The sequence below is a fragment of the Crocuta crocuta genome, unplaced genomic scaffold (assembly GCF_008692635.1).
Source record: "Crocuta crocuta isolate KB4526 unplaced genomic scaffold, BGI_CrCroc_1.0 scaffold276, whole genome shotgun sequence".
In the NCBI taxonomy this organism is placed as follows: domain Eukaryota; kingdom Metazoa; phylum Chordata; class Mammalia; order Carnivora; family Hyaenidae; genus Crocuta; species Crocuta crocuta.
Window position 1 is genome coordinate 1,983,471 of NW_027531270.1, and position 25,028 is coordinate 2,008,498.

At 40.4% G+C, this 25,028-nt stretch overlaps 1 long non-coding RNA gene across 1 annotated transcript; it reads right to left on the reverse strand.

The window, feature by feature from the left end:
• Nucleotides 1-45: 45 nt before the first annotated feature.
• On the reverse strand, nt 46-24,554 carry LOC144237498 (uncharacterized). The gene is made up of 3 exons (XR_013336870.1): nt 24,468-24,554; nt 337-394; nt 46-108 (listed from the first exon to the last, which is right to left on the reverse strand). It is a non-coding gene; the product is annotated as an uncharacterized LOC144237498 (long non-coding RNA).
• Between the last annotated feature and the right edge of the window lie 474 nt (nt 24,555-25,028).

A 25,028-nucleotide genomic window follows, 5' to 3' on the forward strand; every position in this document is an offset into this window, starting at 1 on the left:
ATGTACTGATGGCAAAGAATATACAGCCTAACCTTTTGCTTTACCCACCTTGGCCCACAGGGGCACTGAGAATAGAGGAAGAGGAAGAAAGGGGCCAGGCCTTCATAACTACCTGCAAAAAGGAGAAGAACAGGCTGTCTGGTAAGGAAACACTGGAGACATGGGTGCAGCAGTCATTCAAGGGTCCGTTACTAAGAAGGTTGAAGAGTTCTAAAGGCAAGTTTATAAATTCTGACATTGAATATACCTTACCCAAACAATCAGACAAAATTTACTGTAATATTTGTGTCCACAGTTATGAGAGTATGTTGGATAGGGAGAAAAAAGTTAGGTCACCTACCTCATAGTAGCTCCCAGCCAAAATAATTTCTTCTGTCTCCTCCCTCTCTGGGATCTAGGAGAGAAGATGAGTTCACTTATGCAGACAGTCTCCTCGCTGACCACACTGTGCTCTGTAAACACCCTGGGCCATCTGTGATGTCAGAACTGCCCTGCTCTGTGTGTTGTATTGAAACTCACTTGTAACTGCCTATTAATGTTTCAAAAGGAGTTATTTTACTGGATCAAACTGTGATCTGAATTGGCCAAACATATTTTCCTAATGAAGGAATCTGGCTGTGGTTCCTTTTTACCCCTCCTCTCCTGCTGATATTCAAATAGTCTCCACCTCAAAGGAAGCAAAACTTTAGATGAACAATTAATTCACAGAAATTCCCCTGAAATGAGTAACGGAGAACAAAGGAAACAAAGGCATGCAGTCCCCTCTCTCTTTCCTACTCAAGTTGGGAATTTAAGGGAATTTTAGGAAATGTTGTCAAAGGTTTCAAAATTTAAAGGTGTTTTCCGTGGATAATCAAAAGGAAACCTGGGGTTGATGGTTAGACCTTCTGTCTACAAATCCATCTAGACATCTAAATTGCCACTCACCATTTCCAATTTTTAAAAAAGTTTATTTATTTTTATTTCTTGAGAGAGAATGAGAGCAGGGGAGGTACAGCAAGAGAGAGAGAGAGAGAGAGAGAGAGAGAGAGAATATCAAGCAGGCCTTGTGCTGTCAGCAGAGTTCAGTGCAGGACTCCATCTCACACATCATGAGCTCATGACCTGAGGCAAAATTAAGAGTCTGAGGCTTGGGGCGCCTGGGTGGCTTAGTTGGTTGAGCGTCCGACTTTCGCTTAGGTCATGATCTCGTGGTTTGTGGGTTAGAGCCCCGCGTCGGGCTCTGTGCTGACTGCCAGCTCAGAGCCTGGAGCCTATTTCAGAGTCTGTGTCTCCCTCTCTCTCTGACCCTCCCCTGCTCACTCTCTCTCTCTCTCTCTCTCTCCCCTAGAAATAAATAAAAATAATATAAAAAAAAAAAAGAGTCTGAGGCTTAAGTGCCTTAACCACCCAAGTGGCCCTCACCAGTTCCATTTTATGATTTATTCTCAGCATGGGAGAGAAATAAGGAGTATCAATTTTTTTAAAAAATATATTTATTTATTTCTAGGAGAGAGAGAGAGAGACAGCGTGAGCAGGGGAGAGTCAGAGAGAGAGGGAGACACAGACTCTGAAATAGGCTCCAGGCTCTGAGTTGGCAGTCAGCACAGAGCCCGACGTGGGGCTCGAACCCACGAACCATGAGATCATGACCTAAGCGAAAGTCGGATGCTTAACCGACTAAGCCACCCAGGTGCCCCATGGAGTATCAATTCTTAACTCATGGACACTTTGTACACTCTGAATGTGATTGATGTGTCCACTACCCATCCTCAGGCTTTACACGTTTCAGTGGTTCCCACTGCCCTTCCTTTATAGTCCTTCCTTCCTTCGTCATCTGACCTGTGCTGATTCCTCCAGCCTCATTCCCTGACCAGTTTCTGCTTCAGCTGTGAAATTCCACACTCACCCTGTTACCTGTCTCTAATGCTCTCTTGTCCCTTCACTTAGCTACCCCCCACTTCTCTTTCAGTTCCCATCTCAGACCTCCCCAGGAAGTCTCCCCTGATCCTTATGCTGCCTTTCCTGTGTCCTTGCATAGAATATGAGCGTTTCTCATGTGCCATTTATCCAAATGTATCAAAAATCCAGGTCAGCTACCTGCCTTGCCCATTAGACTGTGAGTTAGGAGCTCAATAAATATTTGTTGAATAAACGTACAAACTGAGAAAAAAAACCTGAAAGAGCACAAAATCAAAAATTCCTATCTCTTGACTTCAAGATACGTACTTTGTAGTGAAGCAACCTTTGTAAATCTTGCTCAGGTAAAGATATTAATGGTATTAACATCCTTGTAGAAGGAAAGTAAAATGAAAAATTTAATGTGAAAACCAACTGTGATAAAACCTTCACCACACATCATTTATGTCAGGTATAGGCCACACATAGGTGATAATCATTATTTGCCTTTGAGAAGACTTGTTTAAAAACACCAGGCTGCCTTGGGTTATAGGCAACTAAACACCCACACTCTGTTAAAGAATTCCTATTTATTTGAAGGCATCATGTTCAGGCGCTATAATCTAGGAGGTATGTTCTAAGGCAGAGATTCTCAGTTCAGAGGACAGAGGGAGGCATAATTAAGATACTTGGAGACATTTTCAAACTTTACATCCTCTCCCTCTGAAGATTCTTGTCTAGTAGCTCCCATGATTGCTCTAATCCACCCAACTGACAAGAAATGGTCTTCCATTTTAAAGGGAAGAGATTCTTCATTTTATTTTAATACTAAAAGGTATGTATTAAATCTATGTAAAGTAACATCAATATGCACCCAATATACATTATTGTGAGAAAAAAGTTGGAAAATTATATGTATAGTACAACTCTATGTAATAATGCATAATTTCCATGAAATCTATCTCTATAGTGTATAGTTATAGATGTATATTCAAAAGCATGGGCAAATGGTCTCTAAAGAGGTATGTCACAAACTGGGATAATTGGTGATAGGAGAAGAATTGAAGGTTTTCTTTTTTCAATGACAAAGACTTCTTGGGGGTCCTGGGTGGCTCAATTGGTTGAGCATCTGACTTTGGCTCAGGTCATGATCTCACTGCTTGTGAGTTCAAGCTCCGCATCAGGCTCTATGCTGACATCTCAGAGCCTGGAGCCTGCTTCAGATTCTGTGTCTCCATCTCTCTCTGTCTCTCTGTCATCTCTCTGTCTCTCTCAAAACTAAATAAACATTAAAAAATTTTAATGACAAGGATTTCTAATTTATTTTACATAAAACATTATTAACTAGTAATCTGTTCATTCTGGTATAGCAAGCTATAGCATGATACATTTATCACACAATAATAAATTTACTTTTGTATTAATAATTGACAATTGAAAGGCATTTAAGAAAAGAGCCCAGAACCTCCTTGCTGAGTCATGATGACTGGGTTTGCCATGCTTGGCATGCAGGTCAGAGTAAAATCAATCTTCCTTCCTTCCTTCCTTCCTTCCTTCCTTCCTTCCTTCCTTCCTTCCTTCCTCCCTCCCTCCTTCCCTCCATCCCTCCCTCTCCTTCCTTCCCTCCCTTCCTCCTTCCTTCCTTTTTTATTCAAGTTAGTTAACATACAGTGTAGTCTTGGCTTCAGGAGTATAACCCAGTGATTCATCTGTTAAGTATAATGCCAGGTGCTCATCCAAAAAAGTGCCCTCTTTCATGCCCATCATCCATTTACCCCATTCCCACACTCACCTTTCCTCCAGCAAACCTCAATTTGTTCTCTGTATTTAAGAATCTCTCATGATTTTCCTCTCTTCCTGTTTTAAAAAAATTTTTTCCTTCCTTTCCCCTATGTTCATACGTTCACTTTCTCACATTCCACATATGAGTGAAACCATATAATGTCTTTCTGTGACTGACTTATTTTGCTTAGCATAATAATCTCTGGTTCCATCCACGTTGTTGCAAATGGCAAGATTTCATTCTTTTTTCATCACTGAGTAGTATTCCATTGTGTGTGTGTGTGTGTGTGTGTGTGTGTGTACACACACACACCACATCCTCTTTATCCATTCATCAATCGATGGATATTAGGGCTCTTTCCACACTTTGGCTATTGTCAATAGTGATGCTATAAACATTGGGGTATATGTGTCCCTCAAAATCAGCATTTTTGTATACTTTGGATAAATTCATAGCAGTGCAATTGCTGAGTTGTAGGGTATTTTAATATTTTTAAATCTATTTTTAATCTTTTGAGAAAACTCCATACTGTTTTCCAGAGTGGATGGATCAGTTTGCATTCTTAGCAGAAGTGCAAAAGGGTTCCCTTTCTCCAAATCCTCACTTCCTGAAGTTGTTAATTTTAGCCATTCTGATAGGTGTGAGGTGGTATTTCATTGTGGTTATGACTTGTATTTCCCTGATGTTGAATGACATTGAGCATCTTTTCGTGTGTCTCTTAGCCATTTGGATGTCTCCTTCGGAAAAATGTCTCTTCAACACTTCTGCCTCGTCACTGGATTTTTTGTTTTTTGGGTGTTGAGTTTGGTAGGTTCTTTATAGATTTTTGGATACTAACCCTTTATCCAATATGTCATTTGTAAATATCTTCTCCCATTCTGTTGGTTGCCTTTTAGTTTTGTTGATTGTTTCCTTTCCTATGCAAAAGATTTTTATCTTGATGAAGGCTCAATAATTTATTTTTGCTTTTATTCCCCTTGCCTTCAGAGACATGTCAAGTAAGAAGTTGCTGTAGCCTAGGTCAATGAGGTTGTTACCTATTTTTTCCTGTGGTATTTTGATAGTTTTCTGTCTTATATTTAGGTCTTTCATTCATTTTGAATTAATTTTTGTGTATGGCATAATAAAGTGGTCAAGTTTCATTCTTCTGCATGTCACTGTCTAGTTCTCCCAGTGCCATTTGCTAAAAACACTGTCTTTTTACCATTTGATACTCTTTTCCTGCTTTTCTGAAGATTAGTTGGTCCTATATATGTGGGTCCATTTCTGGGTTCTCTATTCTATTCCATCAATCTATGTGTCTGTTTTTGTGCCAATACAATACTGTCTTAATGAATACAGCTTTGTAATACATCTTAATGTCCAGAATTGTGACGCCTCCACTTTGGTTTTCTATTTCAGCAGTACTTTGCCTATTTGGGGGTCTTTTATGGTTTTACACAAGTTTAGGATTGTTTATTCTAGCTCTGTGAAGAGTGCTGGTATTATTATGATAGGAGTTTCATTGGATATATAAATTGCTTTGGGTAGTATAGACATTTTAACAATACATTTTTCCAATCCATGAGCATGAAATGTTTTTCCATTTATTTGTGTCTTCTTCAATTTCTTTCATAATGTTTCTATAGTTTTCAGCATAGCATACAGATCTATTCCCTCTTTGGTTAGGTTTATTCCTAGGTATTTTATAATCTTTGCTGTAATTTAAAAGGGATTGACTCTTTGATATCTCTTTCTGCTGCTTCATCATTGGTATATGGAAATATGACCAATTTCTGTACATTGTTTTTATATCCTGTACATTTGCTGAATTCATGTATCAGCTCTAGTGGTGTGTGTGTGTGTGTGTGTGTGTGTGTGTAGTCTTTAGGGTTTCCATGTAGAGTATAATGTGATCTGTGGAGAGTGAAAGTTTGACTTCTGCCTTGTTAATTTGGATGCCTTTTATCTGTTTTTGTTTTCTGACTGCTGAGGCTAGGACTTCCAATACTACGTTGAACAACAGTGGTGAGAGTGGACATCCTTGCCATGTTCCTAATCATAGGAGGAAAGCTCTCAGTTTTTCCCCAATGAAGATGATATTAGCTGTGGGCCTGTCATATATGACTTTTATTAGGTTATGGTATATTCCTTCTATCCCTACTTTCTCCAGGGTTTTTATAAAAAAAAAAAGGATACTATATTGTGTCAAATACTTTTTCTGCAACTATGGAAAGGATCATGTGGTTCTTGTACTTTCTTTTATTAATGTGTTGTATCACACTGATTAACTTGTGAATAATAAACCATCCCTGCAGACCAGGAATGAATCCCACTTGATCATAGTAAATAACAATTGCAAATATTTATGCCCTCAACTTAAGAAAACCCAAATATATAAATCAATTAATCACAAACATAAGAAAAACATATTGATAATATTACTAAAATTGTGGGATACTTTAATACTCTACTTACATCAATGGGCAGATCATCTAAGAAAAAAATCAATACGGAAACAACAGCTCTGAATGACACCATGGACCAGATGGACATAACAGATATATGAGAACATTTCATCCTAAAGCAGCAGAATATACATTCTTCTCGAGTGCACATAACATTCTCCAAAACAGATTACATACTGAGTCACAAAACTGCTCTCAACAAGTACAAAAATGTTGAGATCATACCATGTATATTTTCAGATCACAATGCTATGAAACTTGAAATCAACCACAATAAAAAAAATTGGAAAGACCTCAAAAACTTGTAGGCAAATAACACCCCACTAAAGAATGAATTGGTTAACCAAGATATTAAAGAAGCAATTTAAAAAATACTGCACATGGAATCCAATGAAAATGAAAACACAACAGTCCAAACCCTTTGGGATGCAGCAAAAGCAGTTCTAAGAGGATAATACATTACAATTCAGTCCTATATTAAGAAGCAAGAAAATTCTCAAATACACCATCTAACTTTATACCTACAGGAACTAGAAAAGGACAGCAAATAATTCTGAAAGCCAGCAGAAGAAAGGAAATAATAAAGATTAGAGCAGAAGTAAACAATATAGGATCAAACAAAAAGAAACAACAAACCCAGTAGAACAGATCAATGAAACTAAGAGCTTACTTTTTGAAAGAATAAACAAAATTGAGAACCCCTAGCCATGCATCTCCCAAAGAAAAGGGAGAGGACCCAAATAGATAAAAACATAATGAAGAGATCACAAACACACCACAGATATACAAACAAGTGTAAGAGAATACTATGAAAAATTATATACCAACAAACTGGATAATTTGGGAAACAATGGATAAATTCCTAGATACTCACATACTAACAAACTCAAACAAAAGGAAATAAAAAAATTGAATAGGCCCAGACATAGCAAAGAAATTGAATTAGTTATCAAAAATCTCCCGGGGGCGCCTGGGTGGCTTAGTCGGTTAAGCGTCCGACTTTCGCTTAGGTCATGATCTCGCGGTTCGTGGGTTCCAGCCCCGCGTCGGGCTCTGTGCTGACTGCCAGCTCAGAGCCTGGAGCCTGTTTCAGAGTCTGTGACTCCCTCTCTCTCTGACCCTCCCCTGCTCATGCTGTCTCTCTCTCTCTCTCCTAGAAATAAATAAAACATTAAAAAAATTTTTTTTAAAAATCTCCCAAATATAAGAGTCCTGGGCCAGATGGCTTCCCAGGGGAATACTACTAGACATTTAAAGCAGAATTAGTAACTATTCTTCTCAAACTGCACCAAAAAATAGAAATGGTAGGAAAGTTTCCCAGTTCATTCCCTGAAGACAACATTACCTTGATTCCAAAACCAGACAAAGACCCCACTAAAAAGGAGAATTTCAGGCCAATATTTCTTTTTTTTTTTAATAGTTTATTGTCAAATTAGTTTCCACATAACACTCAGTGCTCATCCCCACAAGTGTCCTCCTCCATGCCCATCCCCCCCTCCCCCCACATCCATCAGTCCTCAGTTTTTGTCAGCATTCAAGAGTCTCTCATGGTTTGCTTCTCTCCCTTTCCCCCACCATTTCCGCCCTTCTTCTCCCCCTTGTTCCTCCGTCAAGTTCCTCCTAATCCTCCTATACGTGCAAACATATGATATTTGTCCTTCTCTGTCAGGCCAATATTTCTAATGAAACTGGATGCAAAAATTCTCAGCAAGACACTAGCAAATAGAGTCCAACTGTACATTAAAGGGAAGAGATTCTGAAATCTTCCTTTGCAGGAAGGCAACACAGTTTAGGAGTTAGGAATAAAGGCTCTGTAGGTAGACTGTTCAGATTCAAGTCTCAAGTCAACCTCATACTGGGTGACTCTGGACAAATTAATTAGTTCACCTCTCAGGGCTTAAGTTTCCACAGCTGAGTCAAAAGTCTCAGTCAAAAGAGAGTAAAAGGAAATATTTTGTAGGGTTGATGTGTGGAGTAAGTGAAATGATGCCTGTAAAGTACTTAGTTCAGTGCCTAACATACAGTACATACTTACTGTAATCTACCTAATGTTTATATTGAAATCTGATCCGAAGTCCTCAAAAGTTGATAATTAATTAGTTTTTATAAATGCCTATTATCAAAATCACCCACTAAAACTTGACCCTTTTAGCTAGCCCTTGTGAGAAAATGAAACATTTTTATTCCATATATTTCTCCTTGAAACTCTAAGGACTGTAATTAGAGAGCCTCATACATGCTGAGCTACTCAGGGCACCCTCATGCATACTTGGGGGTCCTAGACTAACTGAGGTAAACAAGGATTGAAAAATTCAAGGCTCAAATGCAGTAACAACAACAGCAGCAGCAGCAGCAGAAACAGCAGCAGCAGCAGCAGCAACAACAACAACAACAACAACAACATCTTTGCCTACAGGTGCCTCATCTTATTTCAGGGGCCGTGGTGGGTACATTAGAGGTAAGAACAACAACATCTTTGCCTACAGGTCCCTCATCTTATTTCAGGGGCCGTGGTGGGTACATTAGAGGTAAGAACAGTGAACCTTATGTCAGAAATTTTGGATTTCAGCCCTGGCTCTTCTGTTTGATAATATAAACTAGGGTAATTTTTTAATCTCTCTAAGCCTCAGTTTCCTCATCCAAAGAAACCTTACTTGACTTCCCTTACTGGATCCACATGAGAATTCCATAAGAAGATACAAACTATCAGGCACTGCTGGTAGAGGTGTCACTGGGGCACCATCCTGAAGCACAATCTTAGTGGAATTAAGAATGTACACATCCACCTACCTCTCCAAGGTAAACACCCCAAGGAAAGTCTCTCCTGAGTCTATAAGGAGGCTCATATGAGTGAGTTCATTACAGGACTGTGTGGAAGCAAAATGTTGGAAGTTATGTCAGCGTCTGTTACTAGAGAAATGTATAAGTACTATGTGCTGTATATGCACAATGAAACACTACACAGCAGTCAGGAATAATACTGTAGATTTATAGAGAGTTATTTGGGTAGAATCTAGACGAGATTGGGCGATTCAGGATGGTACGGCCGTAGACTGCTTGGGTAGATTTTAGAAACAATATTAGGTAGCAACAGTAAAAGCAGGGGGAGGTGTATAGAACAATGTTGTTTATGTACATTTAAAAAATAGCCAAAAATTCTGTACATTTTTCAAGAATACACATATATCTGTTAACACATCACATCATCTTTCTGCTCAAAACCATCCACTAGTTTCCTTTTTTATTCAGAGTATAAGCTAAAGTCTGCATTTACAATGGCCCCTAAATCCTATGGTATTTGTAACTGTCCCAGCTACCTCTCAGCCTTCTTTTTCTCTTTACTCCCACTCATTGTTCTATAGACACTGGCTCCTAAGCATTCTGGCCTCCTAACATACCAGACAAAAACCTACCTCAGGGCCTTTGTATTGCTGGCTCTATAACTGTACCACTTCTAGCTCACATATTCACATGGTTGATCCCTTAACAGCATTTGGTGAAAGAGCACATTCATAGCACAACCTTCCTTAAGCAAACCATAAAACAATGCCATCTCCTACTAATCACCCACTGGTACTTTATCACCCTGCCCTTTTTCCCCATAGTTCTTATCACTATTTAATGTACTACAGGTTATATATTTGTTCATGATTTTTCTGATTCCAAAAGAACACAAGCTCCATGAAAACAGGAATTATTTTTTTGTTTTGTTTTGCTCCTGGCAATATTCCCTGCATCTACAACTATGCCTGCCACAGAGTCAACATTGAATTTGTTTAGGTGGATGAATGTATCTAAATACACATATAGATCATAGATTTGAAAAGCAGTTATAAATACACTAAGGCAGGGGAGAGGGCAAGATGGCGGAGAAGGAGGGAACTCCATACATTTCACTCATCCCCAATCTCACACGGAGAAGGCCTGAAGCCATAGGAACCCTTACATAATCCAGGAGTTTGGGAGGAAAAGGAGACAGAGTCTGCTGAGAAAACCTTATAGCATGAGTGGGAACTGGGGAAGATAAAATCTGGCCAGAACGGGAGACACAGAGGAAAGGGGGGATCCCCCTGTGTGGGGAGCCTCGGTGAGTCTAGGGGGGAAAAGAGTGGTAGAAACTACTCAAGACACTGTCCCTGTCACTAGAGAAGAGAAAAAACTCCACTCAGGACAAAGACGGATCCTGTTTCCTGCTGTCCAGCTGACTCTAGGCGGGAAGCACGTGTCCTGGGCAACCCCAGGTGAAACTGCTCCCCGCTACCGCTCAACAGCTAGATCTGGAGGGGAAACGCGTTGCCCGTGCCTTTGTGCTTCCGGCTTGGCTGGATCCCTCGGGGGGAGGCAAAAGGCTTGAAACTGTTCTGGATGATTTGCCTGTGAGTTTATATTTCAGGCAACGGTACACAGAGGGACCCGGTTTCCTGCTGTCCAGCTGACCCTAGGCGGTAAGCACTGGGCCCAGGGGACTCTGGGTGAAACTGCTCCTCGCTCATCAGGCAGACCTGGAGGAGATGGGAGCATTGGCTTCTGGCTCGAACCCCAGGGGGAAGGCGAGAGACTTGAAACTGCCCTGAGGGGCTCGCCTGCAAGTTTATATTTCAGGAAATTTCAATGGGGCACACGGTCTGAGATCTGGAAACGAGGCCTGGCTTGGGATATAGAGCATGGCCCACCTTGGCTAAGCCCCTGGCACAGGGAGTTTACACACCCAAAAGAGTGAGTTGCAATGCTTGGTTCAAAAAGGGACTGGGGCACCGCCACTTTTCTCCCCACAACACCAAGAAGGACTCCCACGGGAGGCACTGGACCAAACCATGCCCATCGCCACTAGAAAGCTGCCTTCTTCTTCTTCTTCTTCTCCTCCTCCTCCTCCTCCTCTTCCTCCTCCTCCTCCTCTTCCTCCTCCTCCTCCTCCTCCTTCTTCTTCATTGGAGTCGGGGCAAGACCAACATGGATGCACTGCCCTGATTAATTCTGGTCACTGGCTTGCTTAACCAGTCACATTTAATCCATTCTCTAGATGTAAATTCTACACCTACAAACCTTTTCATCTCTTTCTCTCTGGAGTAATCAGACTATATAGTTTCTCTGGATAGCATCATCATCATTTCTTTTGCCTCTTCTCCAACCATATTCCACCCTTTCACTCTTTGAAAAAAGCCTCTTATTCCTTCTGCCTGCTCAATTCATTTCCAATTTCGCGTCCTCCCCGCCCTGTCATTCCTCTCTTTCTCTATGCTCTTCCATCAGCACTGCATACACTGGCTATTTATTTGTAGCTGGGAAATCTGGTTACATGCTTTAAACTGTTGTCTATTGGGTTTCTTCTTTTTCCTTTTCTTTTCTTCTTTTTTATGTATTTTTATTTCTTATTATTCGCCTTCCCTCCTTCCTCTTTTCTCTTTTCTTTGTCGTTTTCCCTTTCGGTTTGTGTTTTGTTGGATTTGACTGTGCGTTTGTGTGCCTTTGTTCCCTGTGTGTTTGTCTGTCTGTCTGTCTGTCTTCTTTCCAGGGCTACCTCAAGAAACAAGCCAAAGTACACATGGTGGAGAGTCCCAAATATCACTACGAGTAGGAAAATAAAATAACCAAGGTCTCAACAAGAGAGACCAAGAGATACCATTCAAAGAACACTTTCTGAAAGGACAGGCCCTGGACAGTCAAAGAGCCTTCTTTGGTACAGCAGCACTCACAGATGCAGAGTGCATAACAAGCTTTTAAAACTAACAAGAGACAGAAAGCTAACCAAAATGATGAAACGAAAGGGCTCCCCTCCAAAGAAATTCCAGGAAGAAATGACAGCTAAAGAACTACTCAAAACAGATATAAGCAACATAACTGAACAAGAATTTAAAACAATAATCATAAAATTAATCACGGGGCTTGAAAAGGGCAAGGAAGACATCAGAGAAACAATTGCTACAAAGACTATGGAGCTTAAAAATAGTTTTGATGAATTTAAAAATGCTATACATGAGATGCAAAATAAAATGGAGGCATCCGATGCACGGATTGAAGAGGCAGAAAGGAGAATAAGTGACACAATTACAGAAAAAAAAATAAGAAAAAGAGAGATCAACAGATACAGGAACATGAAAGATGAGTTCAAGAGCTCAGCGATACAATCAAAAGGAATAATATCCATACCATAGGAATTCCAGAAGAGGAAGAGAGAGCGAAAGGCGCTGAAGAAGTCCTGGAACAAATTATAGCAGAGAATTGGGGAAGGAAACAGACGTTTGAAATCCAAGAGGCACAGAGAACTCCCCTCGGACGAAACTTGAATCGATCTTCTGCACTACATATCATAGAGGAACTGGCAAAATATAAGGACAAAGAGAGAATCCTGAAAGCAGCTAGGGATAAAAGGGCCCTAACATACAAACGGACACATATCAGAGTGGTGACAGAACTATCTACTGAAACTTGGCAGGCCAGAAAGGAATGGCAGGAAATCTTCAATGTGATGAACAGAAAAAATATGCAGCCAAGAATCCTCTATGCAGCAAGCCTGTCATTCTGAAGAGAATGAGAGATAAAAGTCTTTCGAAATAAACAAAAATTAAAAGATCTCATCACCACTAAACCAGCCCGACAAAAATCCTGTGGAGGATCCTCTGAGGGAAATGTGTAAGGAACGCAAGATACCAGAGACACCACCACAAGCATAAATCCCACAAAGGACACGATGACTCTAAACCCATATTTTTCAATAATAACACTGAATGTAAATGGGCTGAATGCTCCAATCAAAAGACATAGGGTAGCAGAATGGATAAAAAACCCAAAATCCATCCATTTGCTGTCTACAAGAAACTCATTTTAGACTGGAGGACACTTTCAGATTTAAAGCAAGGGAATGGAGAAATATATATCATGCTACGGGAAGTATAAAAAAAGCTGGAATAGTTATACTTATATCGGAAAAACTGGACTTTAAAGTAGAGACAGTAACAAGGGATGAAGAAGGACATTACATAATAATTACAGGGTCTATCCATCAGGAAGAGCTAACAATTATAAATGTCTACACAACGAATATGGGAGCACCTAAATACATAAAACAATCACAAACAGAAACAATCTTATGGATAAGAATGTGCTAATAGCAGGGGACTTTAACACTCCACTTATAGCAATGGATAGAACAACTAGACGGAAAATAAATACACAATGGACTCGAATGACATATTGGACTAGCTGAACTTGATAGATATATTTAGAATTCTACATCCTGAGGCCATGGAATTCACTTTCTTTTCAAGTGCGCATGGCACATTCTCCAAGACAGATCACATACTAGGACATAAAGCAGCCCTCAATAAATAGAAAATAATTGACATCATATCATGTACACTTTCAGATCACAATGCTATGAAACTGAAATCAATCACAGGAAGAAGTCTGGAAAACCTCCAAAAATACGGAGGTTAAAGAACACACTACTAAAGAACAAATGGTCCAATCAGGCAATTAGAAAAGAAATTTAAAAATATATGGAAACAAATGAAAATGCAACAATCCAAACTCTATGGGATGCGACAAAGGCAGTCCAAAGAGGAAAGTACATTGTACTCCAGGCCTATTTCAAGACATTAGAAAAAGCGCAAGTGCAAAATATAACAGTNGAAAATAATTGACATCATATCATGTACACTTTCAGATCACAATGCTATGAAACTGAAATCAATCACAGGAAGAAGTCTGGAAAACCTCCAAAAATACGGAGGTTAAAGAACACACTACTAAAGAACAAATGGTCCAATCAGGCAATTAGAAAAGAAATTTAAAAATATATGGAAACAAATGAAAATGCAACAATCCAAACTCTATGGGATGCGACAAAGGCAGTCCAAAGAGGAAAGTACATTGTACTCCAGGCCTATTTCAAGACATTAGAAAAAGCGCAAGTGCAAAATATAACAGTGCACCTAAAGGAACTAGAGGGAGAGCAACAAGAGCACCCCAAACCCAGTAGAAGAAGAGAAATAATAAAAACCAGGGCAGAAATAAACAATATAGAAACCAAAGAAACAGTTGAACAGGTCAATGAAACCGAGAGTTGGTTTTTTGAAAAAAATAAACAAAATTGACAAACCTCTAGCCAGGCTTCTCAAAAAGAGAAGAGAGAGCACCCAAATAGACAAAATCATGAATGAAAATGGACAGATTAGAACCAACCCCTCAGAAATACAAGCCATTATCAGGGAGTACTATGAAAAATTATATGCCAACAAAATGGACAACTTAGAAGAAATGGACAAATTCCTAAACACATACTCACTACCAAAATTCACATGAGAAGAGATAGAAAACCTGAACAGACACATAAAAAGGTATCAAAAATCTCCCAACAAATAAGAACTCTGGGCCAGATGGCTTCCCTGGGGAATTCTACCAGACATTTAAAACAGAAATAATACCCACTCTCTCAAACTATTCCAAAAAATAGAAATAGAAAGAAAACTTCCAGACTCATTGTATGAAGCCAGCATCACTTTGATTACTAAGCCAGACAGAGACCCAGCAAAAAAAGAGAACTACGGGCCAATATCCTTGATGAATACAGATGCAAAAATCCTCAACAAGATACTTGAAAATCGAATTCAACAGCACATAAAAAGAGTTATCCACCAAGATAAGGTCGGATTCATTCCTGGGTACCAGGGCTAGTTCAATATTCACAAGTCAATCAATGTGATACATCACATCAACAAAAGAAAAGATAAAAACCATATGATCCTGTCAATAGATGCAGAAGAAGCATTTGACAAAATACAGCATTCCTTCTTAATAAAGACCCTATGAAAGTCGGGATAGAAGGAACTTACTTAAACATCATAAAAGCCATCTATAAGAAGCCCTCAGCTATCATCCTCAACGGGGTAAAACTGAGAGCTTTACCCCAGAGATCAGGAACACGACAGGGATGTCCACTCTCACCACTGTTGTTTAACATAGTGCTGGAAGTCCTAGCATCAGCCATCAGACAACAAAGGGAAATAAAAAGGCATCAGAATGGGCAAAGAAGAAGTCAAACATTCACTTTTCGCAGATGGCATGATACACTACATAGAAAACCCAAGAGACTCCACCAGAATCCTACTAGAACTGATCCAAGAATTCAGCAAAGTTGCAGGGTACAGAATCAACGTACAGAAATCGGTTGTATTTTTATACACCAACAACGAAGCAACAGAAAGAGAAATCAAGAAACTGATCCCATTCACAACTGCACAAAAAACCATAATGTACCTAGGAATAAACCTAACCACGGAATATAAGAGATCTGTATAATGAAAACTATAGAAAACTTATGAAGGAAAGTGAAGAAGACACAAAGAAATGGAAAACCATTCCATGCTAAGGGATTGGAAGAATAAATATAGTTAAAATGTCATTACTACCCAAAGCAATCTACACATTCAAGGCAATCCCAATCAACATTGGACCAGCATTCTTTTGAAAACTAGAAAAAACTATCCTAAAATTTGTATGGAACCACAAAAGAGCCCGAATAGCCAAAGTCATATTGAAGAAGAAAACCAAAACGGGAGGCATCACCATCCTACACTTTAGCCACTACTACAAAGCTGTCATCATCAAGACAGTGTGGTGTTGACACAAAAACAGACACATAGAACAATGGAATAAAATAGAGAACTCAGAATTGGACCCGAAAGTATACAGCCAACCAATCTTTGACAAAGCAGGAAAGAGTATCCAATGGAAAAAAAGACAGCCTCTTTAACAGATGGTGCTGGGAGAACTGGACAGCAGCATGCAGAAGAATGAAACTAGATCATTTTCTCACACCACACACAAATCTAAACTCAAAATGGATAAAGGACCTGAATGTGAGACAGGAAACCATCAAAACCCTAGAGGAGAAAGCAGGAAACAACCTCCTTGACCACCGCAGGAATTTGACCATCCCTTGACCATCCCCAAAAGCAAGGGAATCAAGAGCAAAAATGAACTATTGGGACCTCATCAAGATTAAGCTTCTGCATGGCAAAGGAAACAATCCCTAAAATTAATAGGCAACCAATGGAATGGGAAAAGATAAAGGGTTAGTATCCAAAATCTATAAGGAACTCACCAAACTCCACACACGAAAAACAACCCAGTGAAGAAATGGGCAGAAGATATGAACAGACAATTCTCCAAAGAGGACATCCACATGGCCAACAGACACATGAAACAATGCTCAGCATCTCTCCTCATCAGGGAAATAGATGTCAAAACCAACTGAGATACCACCTCACGCTAGTCTGAGTGGCTAAAATGAACAAATCAGAGGACTCTAGATGCTGGTGAGGATGTGGAGAAATGGGCACCCTCCTACACTGTTGGTGGGAATGTAAACTGGTACAGCCCCTCTGGAAAACAGTGTGGAGGTTCCTCAGGAAACTAACAATAGAACTCCCCTATGACTCAGCAATAGCACTGCTAGGAATTTACCCAAGGGATACAGGAATGCTGATGCACAGGGGCACATGCACCCCAATGATGATAGCAGCACTCTCAACAATAGCCAAAACATGGAAAGAGCCTAAGTGTCCACCAATGGACGAATGGATCAAGAAGATGTGGCTTATCTATACAATGGAATACTACATGGAAATGAGAAAGAATGAAATCTCGTGTAGCAACATGGATGGAACTTGAGGGTAGTTATGCTGAGCGAAATAAATAAGGCAGAGGACAGATACCATATGTTTGCACGTATAGGATGATTAGGAGGAACTTAATGGAGGACCGTGGGAGAGAAGTAGGGGGGAAGTGGTGGGGCAGAGGGAGAGGGGCAAACCATGAGAGACTCTGGAATGCAGAGAATAAACTGAGGACTGATGGGGTTGGGGATGGGCATGGAGGAGGGCACTTGTGGGGATGAGCACTGGGTGTTATATGGAAACTAACTTGTCAATAAATATTTGAGAAAAAAAAAAAGATACCAGAAGGGTTCCTAGCCAACAGAAGGTAAGAACAGGAAGGACTTCATTTTCCAGCCTTGGCAAGAAAGTGAATATCTTGTGTGCATCATGAGTCAGCATGAGAGGCCTCATAAAAGAGGTAGGAATTAGCCCATCTTGGCATTATTCATCACTGTTCTCTAGGAAACTATCAGTTCAAGCTACTTCTTTTGTTTTGGACATGATCCAATAAATATAGCCTCGTTCAGGTCTTCCTTCCTGGCCCCACGAAAAACATAAAACAAACTACACCATACCTGACAGTAAATCCAGCTTGCCCAGCTTTTACTGGTTTATCAGATCAAGTTAAATAATTGGTACCGATATTAAAAGAGATTTAGATACTAAGATATAATAATAGTAATACTACTACCACTACTACTACCAATGAAATAATAATTCTCAGTCTTTGTTCTAAAAAGAAAAAGAGAGAAAAACCATAAAGGTGTAAATTATTCCCTGGGTAAAGAGAAGAACAGCTCAGACAGCTTCCCTGAAAAGTTGGAAAGAAAGCTGAAGTAACCAAATTCAGCTCATGCTGAAGAAAATAAATATCCCAACTTATATCCCAAGAATCTTCTAAGAACAATCTCACCAAATGGATCACTTACCAGGCATCCTCCCACCTATAATCTTACTTCGCGCTATATTCTGTTTGCATGTTACTTGGAAGAAAACTTTCTCTCAGTTTGTAGAGTAAAAATTCCTTAGGGTAGAACCTCCTTCATGGTCTCTGAATAAGGCTAGTCAGTTCTAATTCTGCAAGTCAATCATACAAGGTGCAATCCAGATGTAAACTTGAAGACATGGTAACTTCCAGACTGTATGCTCTTTAGACCAAGAAGAGACAAATCCACCTCACCCAGTTTACCCACCTAGCCTACCACCTCCAGCTCCACACCTCAGATCCATCCCAGTCTGGAAGAGACTGAATTCCAAGTCACTGAAAACCATCCTGCTGTAACCTAACATACTCTAGTCCAACTGTATGGAGACCAAATCCATCCAGCCAAATGTAGACCTAAATCTATGGAGTAGTAGAAAAATAGATATGTAGATGTAGAACAAAACATTTTTGATTCCTTCCCACAGTATGTATGAATTCACTGCTTCATGCACACACTACACTGGTAACATTGAGCCATTATTGAGTAAAAAGCAGATAGCCAGAGCTTCTCAAGAGGCTGTACAGACTCCATATCATCTAGTACCATTCTGCGATGCTTGTGAACAAAGAGACCTTTGTGAGTCCCTCTGGGTAACTTCAGAGAAGACAGAGCATGAACATAATGTTCTTCATTCATGAGTTGGCACATTTACAGGTTTAATATCAGTTAGAATTCAGATTTGAAGTTTCTTAATATTTGTATCACACCAAAACAATATAGCTGATCAACTTCACAAATCAGAAAAGACTGAGTTTCTGCTTCTAGAGGTCTTAAGAAACTAGATGGACTACAGGAAAAATCAGAAATAGACTTTCTAAAAAAGAATTAGAAAAGAGTTGGGAAAAGCCAGGAAGGGTGTGCATTTAAGAGGTTAGAAAGTGATGTGATACATTGATTGTAAAGGTAAAAATAAATTTTTTAATAGTGAAAATCAATTTCTCTCTACTTCCCCCTATGATTCTCTACTCCTTTTCTTAACATTGAAACCAGTCAACACAGAACACTTAATAAAAGTTCCCAGGAGAGAGCAGTAGAAGGAAATCCAACCTGGTGTCCACTTTATTTTCCAAATTACAGCTGTATTGTAGCATGGCTTTTGTCTACACTGAGTACTGATCCAATTTTTTTGTTTCAAGAAGTCTTGCTAAACATCTTTATTTACTCCCAAACCCTTTCTTTCCTTCTCATCACAGAATCCAAAACTCCATCCAGTGGTCCTATTATCACTAAATCCTGTGCCAACTTTTAGACTAGCAGTTGTGAGTGATGGGAACCCATTGCTCCTTCTTCTATGTACCCCCTCCCAATATACACCCTCAGTAATACACTGCATGCAAGGTGGCTTAGGAAAGGCTGACTATCTCTCTAGCTACCCTCCTTAAGATCCTCCCCATGTATGCGTTCAGCTGTCTTTTTCTCTGTCTTCTCACAACACACCATGCTTACTCCCTCTCTTACCCCAGGTAGCTGCTCCATTCTGATTCCTGCTCCTTAGGAATGTTAATAGTTCTGTTTTATTGTAGGAAAGACATCAGATCATATGGAAGTTGCATCATGTCTCAAAGTCCTGAGTTCTTATCCAAATACAGATCCATACGACTTCACCACCAAAACCCATCTGCCTCACCCAAATTCATGCATCATAATAGACAACAAAAGTCTCTCCCATCACTTTTTTAAGGGGCACTATCTCTATTCCCTTATTCTTTTTAATCCCCAGGCTGCTTTGTGATTTTGCAATAAAAAAGACAAAGATAAATCAAATGAATATAATCCAAAGATCATATTTTATCAATGTGAAATACACCTGGTAAAGTAAATTCTCTTTTCCACATGATTTTGCTTAAACTAAGGTTAAAATTAATCTGCCTTCAGAAGGTAATAACACATGTCAATTGATAATGAACAGAAGTTGCCCAAGAACTGCTGGAGTGCAAGAGGAAGACAACCTAGAAATAAACATTTGCCACATATAATCAATTAAACAGGTGTTGTGTATGTATAAGGGTGTTCTGGGCTTCTGGTATTGGGCACTGCCCATAGCATACATGGTTGATAGGGGTGGGGGTGTTCATCAGAGAACCGTTTAAGACTCTAAGGTCTTTAAATTCAAAAGTTGGAAATATGTTTTTTGATAAAAGCAAATTGCCTCTTAGATCCAGGAAGCCATACCTATTTCAGGCTTCTCCTCTAAGCCCGTGTTGACTAATAAACATAAACATCTATCATGAACATAAATTTGATAGATTCTAAGAAAAACAATGGAGCCATCAGGTTTCAAGATTTATCTGAACCTTCAAATAACTGACTCATTTATAATATCCTTGGGACCTCAGAGAAGCCTTCATAAAATGTTTTCAAAAGACTTCTAGGCAGCCACACCCCAGGGGAACTTGGTAATCTTTCATCTCACAGCCTGTCCTGACCTATAATCAACCCCCACCACAACTTTTTAAGTCAGATAAGACAGGTAGGGAGATACCTTCGGCAGCTGTAAAAATAGATATCTGTCTCTGTGAGCAGGCTGGAATAAGACACTCAAATCATCATGGTGCCAGGGGAACACATTATCAGACTTGACCTGGTGTTCTAAAGTCCACATTAGTGTCCTACCTAAGAAGATAGGACACAGAGACTTTCAGAATCTCCAGTTAGAAAGCGTGGCAAAACATGGAGGCAGCAGAGCCAGGTGGAAGAAACTTCATTCATTCAAAGAACATGTCTAAGCATACTATGTGCTGGGCCCTGTGGGAAAGACAAAGATGAGTAAACAAGCTCTGCACCAGGACAGAAAGGAAATTCCAGGAAGGAGGACAGGGCAATGATGTGAGAAGCACTCTGGAGGAGAAGCATCAAGGAATAACCTGCCCTAACTCATATTTTCCCCAGCAGAGCTGAGAACTTTTCTGGTCTGGAAGAGAACAGAGTACAGGACTCAAATCACTCTGACCCCAGAAAACCTGCCTGCCCTTCCCAAACTCTGAAAGCCTCTAATCTGCACCAACGTCTAGCTCTGGTGCTATTAAATACCCTCTGCTCAAATACCATAAGCTTAGACAGCCAGCAGCATTCCATCGCAGCCTTCTTCTCTGGTTCTGTCTCAGTTCTCTTGTCAACTCTATAAACAGGAAAAAACCCCACCTGTTTACTCACGGGCTTTCTGCCACTGAGGAGAGAAACATGAGAGAAAAGTGCAACTGAAACCCAGTGAGAAGGAAGGGATTGGCCAAATAGAGTCAGGGCTTGGAGTGGAGCTTAGCAGGAAACCCTCAGGGAGGCAGAGCATGGGCATGGTGGGAAAGGGGAGGGAGGTGGCTTACAGGGAAACCAGGAGGACAGCTAGAAGTGGACAATGGAAGACCAGTGTGGCCTTGCATGAGTGAGCAATGAGTGCACTGAGGACCTCAATAATACTTTATTGGAGACACTGTGGGAAGCATGATGTTAATTTAGAAGTTAACAATATTTTCAGGGTCTTGGCACAAGGAGAGTGTGCAGAGGCAGATGGAGCCCAGCGTGTGATGTTTTGGAGGCCAGTTCCAGATCCAGGTATGAAGCCCACTGAAAAGCTCGTTAAACAAACATAGAAGCACCACCCATCAGCTGCCTCTCCCAGAAACTCCTACTAGGTTCTTCTTCCACCACTGTCCATTCCAGCTCCCTCTCCCATGTTTCCCATCACTCTAGAAATAAAACCAGAAGGGATTTGGCTTAAACTTCACCATGAGGGATTTACTGAGACAGGCAGTCAACATTCATAGCACATTTGAGCTGAATATGAATTAAGCATTCTGCTGGAGGAAGTAAAGAAAAAGATATACTCCCTGCCTTGAGAGCTTCCTGATCTAGACATTCAAAATGTAGAGCTTCCACGACCCTGAAACATGACCAAACGAAGGTGGCACCTGTTTCCTAAAATGATAATCTTCAAACACAGGCAAGACTTCTCAGAGATGGAGAAGGTGGAGCCTACTTAGAGACCAAGCGATGAATGCACAAGTGATAGACCCAAGAAGAAATGGGTCTCAAAGAAAAGGGGCACTACTGCCTTCTCTTAATAGTGCTGAGATGCCTCTAAACCCTAAATGACATTCCTTTAAGACTGAGGTGGAGGTGGAGGTAGGGGTTCAAGGGGAGTGGCACGTCTCTAAAGTGATAAAGTCTATACTACCTATACTAAAACAAGGCATAAAAATTAGAGCAGTGAGAATTGCTCCACATCTTTAGTTTTAGTCAGAATCCAATTTTGGAAGTTCTTAACATTTCTATCATACCAAAACAAGATGATCAATTTGATAAATCAGAAAAGGCCAAGCTTCTCTTTCTAGAAATCTTCAGAAACTAGGTGGGATACCAGGAAGAATCAGAATTAGAATTTCCAAACAGGAATCAGGAAGAGAGCTGGGAAAATCCAGGAAGGGTGTGCAATTAAGGGATTAGAAAGTGATGTAATACATTGATGTCAACAGTGAAGATAAATTTCTTCACCATTTCCCCCTACAATCCTCTATTCTCCTTTTCTCTACCCTCAATCCTGTCAACATAGAACACCTAATAAAAGTCCTGAGGAGAAAGCAGTAGAAGGAAATCCATCTGCCTGTCCACCGTATTTTCCAAACTATAACTCTAATGTAGGATGGACTTTGTCTACAATAAGGACAGATCCACACTCAGTTTTTTTCCAAAAAAGCCTTGTTAAACAGCTTTCAAGCTGTTCTCCCTCTCAAATCCTTCCTTCCTTGTATGCACAAAATCCAGAAATGCATCCAGTGTCCCATTTATTACTACACTCTGTCTCCACATTTATAAAAGCATTTGTAAGAGGTCAGAGTCCATGGCTCCTTCTTCCATGTACCTTGTTCCAATTTACACCCTCAGTAATTCATGGAACACAGATGGCTTAGGAAAGACCCATTATCTCTCTGGTTATCTTCCTTCATATATTTAACTGTGTCCTACCCTCCATGTATGGACTCAGTTGTCTTCTACCCTCTGTCTTCTTTCACCAGACTTTGCCTGGTTCCTTTACAGTCCTAGGTAGCTGGTCCACACCTCCATCATCTCTCTTACAAAGTTCATTGTGTTGTGTTGTTGTAGTAAAGAAAACAGAGCATCTGGTTCATATGAAAGTTGTATTATGCTTCTGAGTCTTGAATTCTTAACTAAGTATAGGTCAATATGAATTTTCCACCAGGGCCATCTGCCTCAACTCAGATAAAGCAAATTTAAGCTTTAAGATAAATTTTAACGAAGAGCCTCTACCACCACTATTTAAGGGACACTGTTCATCCCTCTTCCCAAGTTCTTTCTAGTTTCCAATCAGCTTTATGATTTCTGTGATAATAAAAGAAAAAAGGGACAAGGGTGAACCAAAGGAATATTATCCAAAAATTATACTTATCTAATTGGAATATGTTTGGTAAAGGAAGCTTGGAATTCCACATGATTTTGTGTAAACTAGGTTTAAAATGAATCTGCCTTCTAGAGGCACTTCCACGTATCAATTAATAATGGAAAAAATTTCCACAAGAAATGCTAGAGGGGAGAGAAAGACAACCTAGAAATAAACATTTATTACATATAATCAATAAAACAGATGTCATACATGGATGAGTGCCATCTAGGTTTCTGGTGTTGGGGTACAGTATACTTGGCCATGGGGTGGCAGGGAGAATGAAGAACAGTTTGGGACTCCAAGGGCATTTAAAATTAAAGAGCTGCAAATATGTTTTTCAATAACACCAAATTGCCTCTTGGAGACCCAGAGCCATACGTCTTTTAAGCTTATCCTGCAAGGCCTTATCAATCAATAAATATGCCTATCATGAGCATAAAATTGATAGATTCTAAGAGAAAGAACAGAGCCATCAAGTTTCAAGGCTAATTTAGCACTAGCTCATTTACAATACACTTGGGACCTCAGAGAATCCTTCATAAAGTGTTTGGAAGACCACTGGGCAGACAAACCCTAGGAGAACTTGGTAATTATTGCAATTACAGCCTGCCCTGCCCTACAATCAATCCCCAACACAACTTTGTAGGCAGTGAGATACCCTCTGCAGCTGTAAAAATAGATATCTGTCTTTTTGTGCATGGAGGAAGTACCTCAAATCATCATGGTGAGAGGGACCATCTTATCATACTGGGCCTGCCATTCTACAAAGTTCTCATCAATGTTCTCCCTAAGAAGATATGACACAGACACTTTCAGAATTTCAAGTGAGAAAATATGGCAAAACATGAAGGAAATATCAGAGCCAGGTGGAAGAAGCTTCATTCAAGGAACATGTCTACGCATATTATGTACTAGGCCCTGTGGGGAAGTACACAGGGGAGTAGTGTGCTGGACAAAGATGAATAATGCAAGCTCTGTACCAGGTCAGAAAGGAAAGGCCAGAAAGGAAGGCAGGGCAAAGAGGTGAGGACCCTGGAGAAGCACCTAACTCATATTTTCCTCAGTAGAGCTGAGACCCTTTTTGTCTAGAAGAGAAGAGAGTGTAGGCCTTCAAATCACTCTGACCCTGGCAAACCTGCATGCTCTTCCCAAATTCACAAGGTCTCTGGTATGCATCCCCAATTCAGTCTAGCCATGAAATACCCTCTGCTCAAACCCCAGAGCACTGGGACAGCCAGTAGCACTCTGAGCCCGGCCTTCTTCCTCCCTGGTTCTTTTTCATTTTTCTTGCCAACTCTACAAATAAGAGAAATCACTTACCCATGGGCTTTTTCTCTCTCAGAGCATAAGACCAGAGAAGAAAAAGCAAGTCAAACCCAGGGACAGGGAAGGAGCTTGGCCAAGGAGAGTCAGGATGTAGAGTGGAGCTGAGAGGGTGCTCTCGGGAAGGTGGGGCCCATGGGGAGGCGGGGCCATCAAGAGGCAGGGCCAAGAGGGAGGCCACAGCCATGGAAAGGAGGGAAAGGGTGAAGGAGGCACCTTAGCTACAATCCTGGAGGAAAGCTGGAGTTGGGCAAGGGAAGACTAGTGGGGCCCTGTCTGGGTGAGGAGGTGGACTGAGGGCACAAATGGGACTTTGCTGGAGACTTTATTTGCAGCAAGATATGAATTTAGAAGTAAGGAAGTTTCCCAGGGTCCTAGGTATGGAGAAGATCCCAGGTGGCCGGAGAAGAGTGTAAGGAGCCTAGCCTGTGGGATTTAGAGGCAAGTCCCAGGACCAGCTAAAGAACCCACTGAGCGCCCCAATAAACAATGATAGATTCACATTCTCCACTCACCTCTCCAACAATCTCCTACTAGATCCCTCTACCAGCACCACCC